A 13271-nucleotide genomic window follows, 5' to 3' on the forward strand; every position below is an offset into this window, starting at 1 on the left:
CTTTCATCAGAATTCAACTATAATAGAGGTCTAATCTGGACTATTCTGCCTCTATAACTGATTTAACACACTTCTGTTGTTTGTAAGCACCTTGTCTATGGTTTCTGTTAGAGCATCCTAAATAGAATAAGACAACATTAAAATCAGTCTGTGGAATTTTCGTCTCTTTGTAATCTATAATAAATCTGGCTATTTGAATTGCTTACAATCACTTATAAACTTATAAATTCAGTTTCCCTAAGGTAGTCAGCTCTATTAGGCAGGTCAGTAAGTATCTTGCTAACCTTTCTGTTTCATTGTCTGTCAGGTTATACACAGGATGGGATAGGTGAATAGCAATTCAACAAGTAAATTTGAAGAGTGCCCAAATATGGAGTACATAGCAATTCAACAAGTAAATTTGAAGAGTGCCCAAATATGGAGTACAGAGTGTTCTAGAGGTACCATTGTCTCTTCTTACCACCGTCCAAGACAAAGTACAGGGTCCTCGGCTCTCTCTGTCCTCTGCCAGGCCGCTCAACCTTCAGCTACACTTTCAAATCTTCTAATCCACTGTCACAAGCACACAAACGTCAACCCTGATGCTGTTCTGAAGAAGCCCTTAAGAAGCTATGGCTCTAGGTAGGAAATCTGAATCCCTAGAAAAGCATACTGGGCTCCACACAATGAACACATAACTAATACATGATCTTAAAGTTAAATTTTTTATATTTTTTGAGAATATGTTACTTGATTATTGTATTGCCATTATTCCCACCCTTTTCTTCCCCCACTCAATCCATTCCATGTTCCTCCTTGCTCATTGTTTTTCACTCCCTAGCGTGTGTGTGTGTGTGTGTGTGTGTTCCATTTAGTATTTCTCATATGTAGTGTGTGTTCCATTTAGTATTTCTCATATGTACATGTGTTGAGGGCCAACCACTTGTGACTGGATGACCTGTGAGGACTTGTCCAATGGAAAAGCCTGATTCCCTCTTTCTAAGCAGCTATTAATTGCCTTTAGGTCTTCATCTAATGCTAGGACCTTGGGAGATTTCCCCCATCTGCACTGCAGTATCAACCGGTATGGTCATGATGCAAGACTTGTTTATGTGACCATGTTCTTTGTCATGTCCAGAAAATACTATCTTTTAGTGGGTTTCCTGGTCTTATACTCTTTCCACCTAACTTGTAATTATCCTAAAGTCTTAGGTGTAGTGATAGAGTTCTAGATGTATCAGTTGGGGTTCAACCCCATCAACACTTATAAGTTGTGGATCTCTGTACTAATCTCAATTTGTAGCAAAAAGAAGCTTCTTTGTTGACCAATGAGAGCTACACTTTTAACGCTGGGCTGTCATGATCATATATTTGTTTTTTTTTTTTCAGTCCTACAGATAACACATTCTAGAAAAGGCTAAAGACTATTCATAAGTTTTTTCTATTATTACCCACAATTATATGAAGAGATCAAATTAACTATTGATATCCCAGCAGTATGGGTCTTAGGTTTGTTTTATTCCATACATTCAAACAGGAAGCCATGAAGCAGTTTTATGGAGCATGAATCCAATGCTCTGGTTCTGTTTCTGTCCCCAGGAAAAGAACAACTCAGTTCAAGAGAATAAGAAGATATACAAAATCTAGGACTGGTTGGTCTCCTAAAAAGGAAGGAAATGGTTTCTAGGGTCTTCCTATCCTTCCACTGTTGCTCAGCTGAAGCTTCTGTGATGACCTCCTCTTCAACATAAGAAACACCAGAGAGGGAAATTTTCAGGCTAGCTGGGGGTCTGTCACAGATTCTTTGTTCTTTGTCTGGGGGTGGTGTGGGCAGGCTGGCATAGGGACAAGCCATCTGTAAGTTCTCCAGGACACATATTTTCTCTAGCCCCTTCAATGGTTAAATTCAGCTGGTCAACTTCCACAACCATAAAAGACATTATTTATCCTGAAAAATATTCTTTCCATTCCTAGGGGGATTGTCCATGTAGGTGTGTGTGTGGAGCTGTAGTCAGGCAAATTAAAATATGCAAATGAAAAATGCAAATGAAAAAGCTAGGCATTGCTCACCACAGTGTTCTCAGGGTTTTCTTGAATAGCAACAAATTAAAGAAATGCTATGCAATCAAAGTTTATATCAAGCCTTAAGAAAGAAAATCTTCATTATCTCTAAATATACAGAATGCGTTTCAATGTGTGCCTCTGTGTCTTGAAATTGTGCATGGCTCAGTGAGCCACGCACACACTGCACATTGGCTTTCCTCAGGATGGGATGGCAGAAGAGTTTCTGCTTTTCTACCCTTTTTCTAATGTAATTAACAGATGACAATTAACAGAGAAATACAATTTGCACCACAAACCCTTCTGGCTCAGATTGGGTCCCAAATTTTCCCCTGTGCAAGTCAGTTTTCAAATTCCCAGGTTTTCAACTGTCCAATCAGAGTGAGAGGGCTGATCCCTTTCTACATGACCAATGCTGGATAGAAGTAGGTGGAAATGTAATTCTGTAAACACAGGAGCTGCTCATTCGCCCTCCTAAAACCACTGGACTTCTTTGAGCAGAGATTGATGAGCTGGTTCTATTAGATCCAGAATACGTGTCTCATAACACACATGCCACTCTTCTTTTATAATTATATTTTTAGAATTTAATATGACTACTATCATTTACATCATTTCCAACCCTAAATCTCCAACTTTCCATTTCTCAAGTGTCACTGCAATTCCATCTCAAGTTCATGACCTCTTCAATAATAATAATAATAATAATAATAATAATAATAATAATAAAGTGTACACACCCATATACCCCATATACATACAATAAAATGTATGGGCCCATTTTTCATACTCATATGTATTTAAGACTGACCACTTTAGTTTGGGCAATTTATCAGGGCCCTTGTCCTTGGAGAAGATTGATCATCTCTCACTCGGAAGCCACTGACTGAATTTACCTCTTCATCTAGGGATTTGACCTTGTGAGATTTTCCCTACTCTCATTTGCATGTTGAATCATGGTGTTGCCATTATGCACGCCTCGCCTCATTTAGGCAACCATGTTGTTGAGATTTCATGGGTGAGACATCCTCAGTTCAGTAAAGAGCCCAACCTACTTGTTTCCCTTGAGCTATACATTTGCTTTGACCACCTGATCTTTCCTGTTACAAGTACAGCAGTTGTTTTGACCAGGACTTGGAGAATGAGCAGTGGAGCTTCCAGTGCTGTGGTATGAGGAATGGCTTTGGATCTGAGAACCCGGGGAAGGACCCAGTACTCAGGAGTCTGGAAAAGAGCTGACAACTGAACTCCCGCTTGAAATCAAAGAAATGCTGAACAACAGGACTCAGTCACAAATGTCTTTCCACTTATGCCCCATAGACTACATACACAGTTCATTTGAATGGGTTTCTACAACTTAGGGGCTCTCAGACCAAATTCAGGCATCTTTGTGTTGATCAAAGCAGTAAATATTTTTGTTGCTTCTTCACATTCCGCGTAATTTCCAAACCCATGTACTAGTATTATATTTAAGTGACACTCACACAGCATGTATTCTGCTCCTACTTCTGTTGTTGAGCCTCTCAAATAGGAATTCATAGGAACCCAATTGTCCCAGGAAGCAAGCACAATTATTATCCACATCTGGCAGGGGTAAACTGAAGCATTGGGGGTTAAGTGACTCTCCCAGGAGAAACACAACTGCACCAGCTTTTGGTACCATTCTATAGATCGCTACTTAGGTTTCAAAAAAGAAAAGAACTACTAGAGCTGTGTAGAAACACAACTCAGGTGGTAGAGTGCTAATCCAGTATGCATGTGATCCTGGGTTAAAATCCTAGCACCACATAACCCTACAGTTTTTAATATATTGCCATTCTGGAGGAAGTGGGTGTAAGGTATCATGATTTCTCTCTTATAGCTACATGGACATCTATAAATATCTCAAAAGTTTGCTGTAATGATGAAAATGCACCTCAAGTCTTACCATTTCAGGAACTTTTATCCATAAAGTCTTCTCTACCTTCACCCTGTCTTAGTTAGGTTTTCTATTGCTGTATAAAACAGCATGACAAAAGCAACTTGGGATGAAAGGGTTTATTTCTATTACACTTCCACATAATAGTCCATTTGCTGAGAGAAGTCAGAGCAGGAACTTAAGCAGAGTCATGAAAGAATGCTACTTAGTGCTTTGCCTTCATGGCTTGCTCAGCTTGCCTTTCTAAACAAACCAGGACTATCAGCCCAGGTTGGCACCAGATACATTGGAATGGACCCACAGCTCAATGGAGAAATTAAAGTGTGTATTGAATAAGCATGAGGACTTGAGTTTGGTTTCTTATCACTCATGTAAAATATCAGGCATGGTGATAATACATGCTTGTTATTCCAGGGCTGGGAAACAGACACAGAGAGGTGGATCCTGAGGACTCATTACCAAGCCAAGTCTAACTGAAACAGTGAGCCCCAGGCACAGTGAGAGACTTTATCTTAGGAACTCAAATGGAGAAAACACACATACTACTCCTTCATATATACAAGGAGTCAGCAACAGACCCAGTCCCACCCTGTCATATTTGTGATGAAAACATGGACCAGCCCCTTCTCTCTGGGTGGAAACTGCTTTGTTTGTGGGAAGATTACAAGAGAATGACTTTACTCAACAACATGGAAAAGAAGCCAAATGTCAAAAATAAGCCAACCTATATCCAGTAGCAATCTGAGCTAGTTTGTTACTTAGTCAAATTGCCAGAATACTTACTCTTGACATACAAGTGTCAACTGAATGATATACATGAATGACTCATCTGCATCAAGGGACTATTTTATTCCTTGATAAAAAATAGGTTTTTTAAAATTTTTATATATTCATTACATATATTGTTAGGGATGTCGTAAACCAGAGGTGTACAGTCCACAGCTCAAGATAGCAATGAATGGGGCCCAACACAAAATTGTAAACTTACTTAAAACATGATTTGTGTGTGTGAGTGAGTATGTGTGTATACGTGTCAATTTTCTCAACATCGCTTATAATTACAGTTGAGACAGAGTCAGTTGTAAAAGCTAGTAATATCTCAAAACAAACACATCAACTGGCTGGAGAGATGACTCAATTGTTAAGAGCTCATGCTTTCCTTCTAGAGGACCTGAGTTCAGATCTCAGCACCCACATAGGGACATTCACAACTGCCTGTAGCTTCAGCTCCAGGGGATGTATCATCCTCTTCTGGCTTCTATAGGTACACACACACAAACAACACAAACATACACATGCACACACATGCACAACAGGTGTTCATACAGACAAATACACATGCATTTTTAAAAATTAAACTACATTAAAGTTAAACAATCTACTTATTATAAGTGTATTAAGCAAGGTAGAAAGTGTGGCAGGAATAATGCACTCTGAGAAGGGGGTTAGAGATTTCTGAAATTAGTTTTTCTTACAAGAATATAGCCAAGCAAATCAGAAGAACTCAAAATTTCAGTGAAAGTAATTTGGAGATTATAGCTGCTATTTTCACATTTTCTTCTTTGGTGATAGAGTTCAACTTGCCATTTTGTAAGAATATAATATCAGTGAAGAAATGGCTTCTTTAGTGCCATTAAAAGACAAAAGACAAATGTAACAGATGTGCAGCTTGGTCTTTGTGTGGGACCCCTAACAGCAGGAGCATGGGCTGTCTCTGACTCTATTGTCTACCTTTGGGATGCTTTACCACTACTGGGGTGCCTCACCCAGCCTTAAGGGAGGAAGATATGCCTAGTCTTATTATAGCTTAATATGCCAAAGTGGTTGATATCCATAGGAGTTTAGGATTGTCCTATTCTTTTAGGAGAAAGGAAGGGGGAATAAGGGGAGAGGGTGAGAGAGAGGGACTGGAAGGAGAGGAGGAAGAAGATGCAATCAGGATGTAAAGTAAATTAATTAATTAATTTTTAAAAAGATGTAAAAGCAAAGGCTCAGTATACAGAATGAAATACTACCAACCCTCTAATAAAATCTGCCGCATGCCAAAGTTTTTTTAAAAGACTTAAAAATCAAAAAAGATCAAAAGATTTATATGAAGCAGCAAAAATATATCAGAGTGGTGTTCTTTGTCCATTGTCAACATATTTAGCACTTGTTATTGATGGTGCAGCAGAGATTTCAGGTGGTATAAGAGAGGGACTAATATCTAGAATGCATGAGGAACTTCAAAATCAAAACCCAAACATCAAGAGCTCCCAAACATGTCAATAAACAGGCTGATCAATAAACAGGCTGATGAAATGAACAGAGAGAGAGAGAGAGAGAGAGAGAGAGAGAGAGAAGAGAGAGAGAGAGGAGAGGAGGAAAGACTGAAAGAAAAAGAACAATAAGTATATAAGTAATTTTAAAAATGTTCAATGATTTTAGTCATCAGAAATGCAAATTAAAACCATTTTGCGATTCCATCTACCTCTATCAGATTATCTATCACAAAGAAAAGAGATAGCAACAAATTCTTGTTAGGATATGGGGAAAGATGAGTCTTTTTTTTTTTTAATTCCAAGTAGGAGTATAAACCAGTACAGCCATTACAGAAATAAGTATGATGATTTGTCAAAAATTTAAAGTAGAACTACCTTATGAGCCAGGTGTAGAAATCTTAGATAGTAGCAAAAGAACTATGCATCCTCCTACAGAAATATATGAACATCCATATTTATTTGTATTATTAATAACAGCAAGAAATAGAAGCAGCCTAAATGTTCATCAGCTGATTGAAGGATAGTGTAAATGTAATAAGTATACACACTACGAAATTTCATTCACCTGTAGCAAAAAAAGAAATGATGAAACTTGTGAAGAAATTGATGAATCTTGAAATTATTATAAGGAAAGTAACAGACTCAGAAAGACAAAAACCGTGTATTCTTTCTCATATGTGAACCCTAGCTTATAATGTCCAGCTCTGGGTAAATAAGTAGGGGTGAGCATTTGTGCAATCTCAGAAACTAGGAAGGAGACCACCAGACAGTGAAATATGTGTTAGGGTACATATGAAAGCAAAAGAGAGGCTGGGGCAGGAAGGTCACAAGAAGGGATCACAGGGCTTAGAGAGAAGAGGGAAGAGTTTTCAATAAAAACAAATTATATTTGAAAAGGCTCCAGTGAAACCCAATGCTGTGCATGCAAATTAAACAGTTCTAAGTTTAGAAAGAGAAAAGAGATTGTAAAAATAAATAAGATATAGTGAAATTGCTGCCCAAGATAAACATTTAATGAAGTATCATTCAAAAGTTCCTCAAAAATTATATGTGCAAACATGTTACAGATGATTAATGTCAACCTACCAGGAACAACACTCTTAAAAATAACCGAGACACTTCCTCCACAAGAAGCCATTAACTGTCCATAGCTTCTCAGTTGGGGGTCAGGGTGGGGCTCACTCCTGCAGCAACCACAGTCACTGTTCATGAGTGCAGAAGTTCTGTTGTGGCCAGAAAACAGTTTTGCTCAGGTCTTCTCTGATCCTTGGAGGAGTTAGGGGTAGAGAAAAGCTCTGACTCCCAAAAGTTGTGTTCTGACCTGTGGTATAGCTCAGACACGTGGTTATACACACACACACACACACACACACACACACACAAACTTTAAAAAAATTAAGTGTTGATACTGACCCCACTGACACAATGAAATCATTTGCTTTTGTGGAAGTGGGCTAAGGACAAATGTGCAAAGTATTTTATGATTTATAACAACTAAATTATCTGATGTGCACCATGAGAACTCAGAAAATTACAACTACTTTCTTTGAACTAGACATTGATGAATAAAACAATACCAAATTTTACTACTTTTACTCTTGTCCTATTTTCTTTCACTTTTATGATAAAATATTTTAAAGATCAATGAAGTTGTATTACTTAGATATACTTTCTTTAGTAATGATCACAAATTTGGTACCTCCCTGATGATTGAAAAAGAAACTCTAAGTGAGGATCCATAGAAATAGAATCATTATGCAAGGTAGTGTTGGCATCAGGAAAGATATATGCAGACATTTTTGACTCATCACCTCTTGTTGGTATTTGCATATTTAATATGTCAATTCATTTACATCTAATATGGTCCACAAAAGCCAAAATGTGGGACACTCATGAATTATGATTTCTTTCAAGTATATCTTGCAGTTGAAAGTATATTCACTTTCCCAATCCCTCCTTTTAATCCTCTTTCCTATTTTTCCTTTCCTTGTAACCTCCTCTCACCCCCTAGTCTCCTTTTGCTTTCATGTCATACACACAGATGACATACACGTGTTATTTAAATTGTAACTTTTAGCAAAATAAGAACTATAAATATTTTAATTAAATTTTATATTTACTGTGTGTGTGACCACATGTGCATGTGTGGACATGAATGTGAATGCCAGAAGAAACCTTTCAGAGATTGGTTCTCTTTCCTTGGATTCTTGAACATGACCTCAGTTTGTCAGACTTGCATACCAAGTGCTTTTACCCACTAAACAGTCTCCCTGGCCTAGTAAATACTTGAAAAGTCAACTAGAACACCATGCTTAAATGAAAGCTGCATCTCTTACCCCACTGCCTTTCATTCCCAACCTCTATGTCACAAAGAAAGGCACTGCAACTGACTAGTCTTCAGCTTCTGTCAGTGCTACCATGTTTCTATGCAGCCGGTGGCTATTGATGGTTTTTCTACTTGGGAAGATTGTCAGCTACACTGGAGAAGATAAAGATTTAACCCTCTCAGGCCACTCCCAGATACTGTTCTTCTCTACCCCAAACTCTTTTTTTTTTTAAACTTAAATCCAGATATGGTATTTTGGTCATTATCACTATTTGAATATATTTCAGAACAAAACCAGTTGGTACACTATAATTCTGTTTAATTTCTCTTTCCTCAGACAAAAATTTCCCCTTAAGGCTAATAATTTCCTCAGTTTTGCTTCCTTTTTCATAATGTACCTATCACTTATCCATTGCCTAAACTTTCTAAGGACTCTGTGTCCTCTCAGAACAGTTAAACACGACACATAATTACAGCAATCATCCTGAGAACTCTTTTTCCTTTTCTCCTATTTCCTACACATGGCTTTCTCTTTCTGAGTTTTTTTGTCCTCATTTTGATGAAAATCATGTTTAATTATCTTCCTGAGATGCCGCACATATGACACACAATTTTGTAGGCCTTTCGTGTGTATAAAGATTTCTTTATTCTATCTGCAAAGTTGACGGATGAATTGGCTGAGGATAGACTTCTAAGTGTAAATAATTTTCTCTAAGAATGGCGAGGGTACTGCTCCCCCAGGACCATTGGGAAGCCAAATATTTCCATATCCAAAATCTTTGGAATTTGGTCATTTTATATCTTTTTAGGATCTCATTATTTCCAATGTTTTGAAATCTCATAATGATGTTAATTTATTTCCAATTTAGTTGTTTGTCATTTGGTGGATCCCAAGATGAAAGCTTCTATATTAAGGTCCATGAGTTGTTTGTGCATAATCCCTGCAATAATCTTATGCCCCCTTTCCCTATTCTTTTTTAACTTACCACAAATCAGATAATAGACTGTCTGAATCATATGTATTTTCTGTCTAATGGCCCATCTATCTGTCAACTATAATTTCTAAGATACTTCCTCAACTCTATCTTTAGACATTTTCCTTTTTAAAATTTCTGCTCTCATATATTTATTTTTTGTAGAACTGTAGTTTGTTTCTTTTCTGTAGCATCTTATTTTTTGTTATCTTGATAAATTTATTTTAGAATGATGTAGGTTCATAGAAAACTTGAAAATTAGAGAGGTTTTACCATAGGCACACCCTTTCAGATTATCAATAGTCTTCACTTATAACAACCAATTAACCCACAGTGACATATGATTATCACCTCAAGTCCGTAATTCACATGAGAGTTTGTTCTTTCTGTGGTACAGTCTATAGATATGGGCAAACAGATGATGTTCTTAGTATTATAGGACCACACAGAGTAGTTTCAGTGCTCTAAAAATCCCTGTGCTCTCTTTGACCATCCTCCTTTCCTTACAACCCCTGGCAACTACTTATCTTGTTGTCTGCTTAGTTTCTGCCTTTCACACAGTATCACACAGTTGTAATCAGACAGCATAGAGTTAGCCTTTTTGACATAATATACTCCTCTATGGACATTAATATATATTAATATTATATAATATAAGTGTGTGTGTTTTAAACTATTGAAAAATATTGTATTACATTTTGGAGACAGAAATTGAAAATTGGTCTCAGAGGGTACTAACAGAGCCATGTTCCTCCTGTAGGCCTCAAGGAAGAATCTATTTCCTTTTGTGCAACTGAGAATACTAATTTTAACCTTCCAATTTTTCTTCAGCTCTCTGTCTTATCTTTGAGTTTCTTTTTGCTCGTTGTTTGTAATTGGCAATGGTGGTAGCAACATGGATAGGGGGTTGTTTTCTGCCTTCCAGTTAAAAAGCTTTCAGCAAATATCAGGGCCCCTTGCCTATCTATTCATAATGAGAATGTGCATTAAGATGTTGTTAAAAGCTTAATGTGTATGGGAAAGTCTTAGAGCTTAATAGGCTTCAGTGTAAGGTGATCTGGTGGGAACTAAAGTTTTTAAGAGCTAGCAAGTGCCAGTTTCTGCTGGCCTTCTTCTTGGACTGGCCAGCGCCCCAACAGAATTGTCCTTCCATGCTTGCTTAGGAATGTATATCCTTGTCTCTTGGCATTCTGGAAGTAAAGTAAGGGAGATAGGTGAGGAATATTCTCACTGTCCATTATGAGACTTTCTATTGCTTTGTTTTTATTAAGCCACTTCAGCACTATGTTCAACTAGGCATTTCTCCAGTAAGCAAAGCTACTTTCTTCAGTCACACTGTTCCTGCTGTTCCAGAGAAGACACTAGGGAGACAAATACTGCTCTTGCTACATGTTCTCACCCAGAGCTGTTGTCCTTGGCCCTACCTCATGTCCTGCTTTTCAGGAGGTTCTATCTTAAAGCTTGCTTTCTTCTTTCTGATGGATATGGATTTCCTTTTCTGTGCTTTTCAGTCTGAAAAATTCTCCTGTTGTTAATCCATTCCCTTTGCAGCTACATCTTCTGTAGATGCCTCTTTTCCCCCTTTTATCGTTCCCATGGCCATGTACTTTGCTTTGGTATTGAGTGGGCTTTGAAGAAGGAGCAATAATAAACCTAAGTGTTCAGCCTACTCTCTGTCATGATCACTCCAGTAATATTCTTGAGGCCAAGAGATGGACTAGACAAAGTTACTTTTTGATCGTCTCAATACCTTTTCTTGCTACAATAGGTCCCAGCTCTGGCATCTTTCTATGATCAAGCACAACTGCTTAGTTAAAGGTATCTAGAGCCTTTAGGATCTTCTAGAGCACAAATGTGGCTGTTGCAGAGCACCGAGCTGAAGCCCAGTAATGGTAACATTCTAAGTCTTTCAATCAGGAATGCCAACGATTTCCTTCTAAGGATATTGATTCTATTACTCTTCTAAGAATAGTCTCAACCTACTTGGTATAGAACATAAAAGCCAATTGATATTTTTGAAGAACAGAATAGCCAGTAAAAACTTGTTACTGTTACCCACTTACCACCACTATAGAGTGAAGACGGCTTGAGCCACTGGGGACTAAATCGACTTGACCTGTCAAAACCACTCAGATTTTTAAGCAATACCCCATTCCTAGGATATTTCTGCATATCACTCTAACTACTGATTCTGACTGAAAGACCCTTAAATATGTGCCTTCAACCCTTCTTCCTGTTGGCCTGTCAGATTCAATTGCCTGTCAATCATAATACTTGTCCATTGAAGCTAGACTCAGCCACTTCGAATCTGTCCATGTTGGAAAACAAATAAGAAATATGTTTCCCTTCTTCCCATGGAGGCTAAAGGTCTTGATCATTGAGAGGGTGTTCTGCAGTAAAATTGCCACTAAAGTGTACAGGGGATGTAGCCATCTGATCTGTCTTTACATACCCCTTCAAGGACAAGAGTCACTGAAGTCAGATCACTGGAATTGTTGAAGGCAGTGGAATAAGGCAAGTTCTTCTCCTCAGTCCTCCACCATCCCAGCTTTCCAGGCAGCATTGGATTCCAAACATGAAAGTTGGATAAAGTGGTATATACAGCTATTTTTTATAATTAAAACACTCTGTCCTGGAGGGAGTAGAGGCTCACAAGACTCAGGAAACTAAAAATGCTCAGCCGGTAGAAATATACATCATCTTGTTACCAAGCCAGATGGCCTGAGTTTGAGCCCCCAGACACACATGATGGAAGTAGAATGCCAACCCCAGACACTTGTCCTCTAATCTCCCATATCTACACTGTGGCATGTGTCCTTGTAAGGCCTAGCAAGATCAGTAATGTTACAAGAGTCACAAATCATCCAGATAAGGTTTAAAATGTAGGAAATAATTAGTAGAGAGAAGGGACTCTTTTCAGAGAGGTGTGTAGGGAACTCCAGAGATGCAGCTTCCTAGAGTCAACATCCATGCTAGATGGGCTTTTTGGTGACATGGCTGTTCTTAAATTCTTCCATGAATACCCATGCTCCTATAAGTAACCCAAATCAATCCCTTCATTCACTAAGCTCAGCTTGAGTGAAATCATTTCTCCTGTCTCTCATCAGTGCCCTATCTGTGTTCAATAGACGTTTGTTCATGTCTCTTCATGGAAAGTCACATGGTAAGTGGAATGACAGACCTCTCTGTAAAATCCTAGCTAGGAATCTGATGTACTCTATGTGCTCAAGGAGCCAAAAGATAAGTCGTCAAAAAATTTGTATCTAAAAGCCTTGACTTCCCAGATGAAAATTCCAACTCTAAGATGGCTTTCAAGAGCCCAGTTATTCCTAACAATAATGGATCAATTTGTTCTGTCATCAGGCTTATCAATCCCTGGATATGAGTCACTGCTAAGAGCATGTGTCATTTTGTAGCTTGGGAGGTTACTCAGGAACATCCCTGGATTTCTGTAGTCAATTCTCTGAAATCAAACTTTGACTCCTGGGCCCCTGGTGACATTTCCACTTTGTCAGGTACCTGTAGATTCCCTTCTGAAAGATTAGCATTCACCTACTTAACAGAGAAGCCAGAGAACTCAGATGGAGAATAGGGGTTAGGAAGAAAGGAAGAAGAGATGCACTCAACATCTCATGATGACCATTTTGATATCTGTCCTTGTAATGGTTTCAGGTCCCCACTTCCTGAAGGTATGTTGAAAAGCACTGAAGCTATTCAGCTGGGTTGGTCTAGTAGTTGGATCCTCACAGTAC

This window comes from Arvicanthis niloticus, chromosome X, assembly GCF_011762505.2.
Source record: "Arvicanthis niloticus isolate mArvNil1 chromosome X, mArvNil1.pat.X, whole genome shotgun sequence".
NCBI lineage: Eukaryota > Metazoa > Chordata > Mammalia > Rodentia > Muridae > Arvicanthis > Arvicanthis niloticus.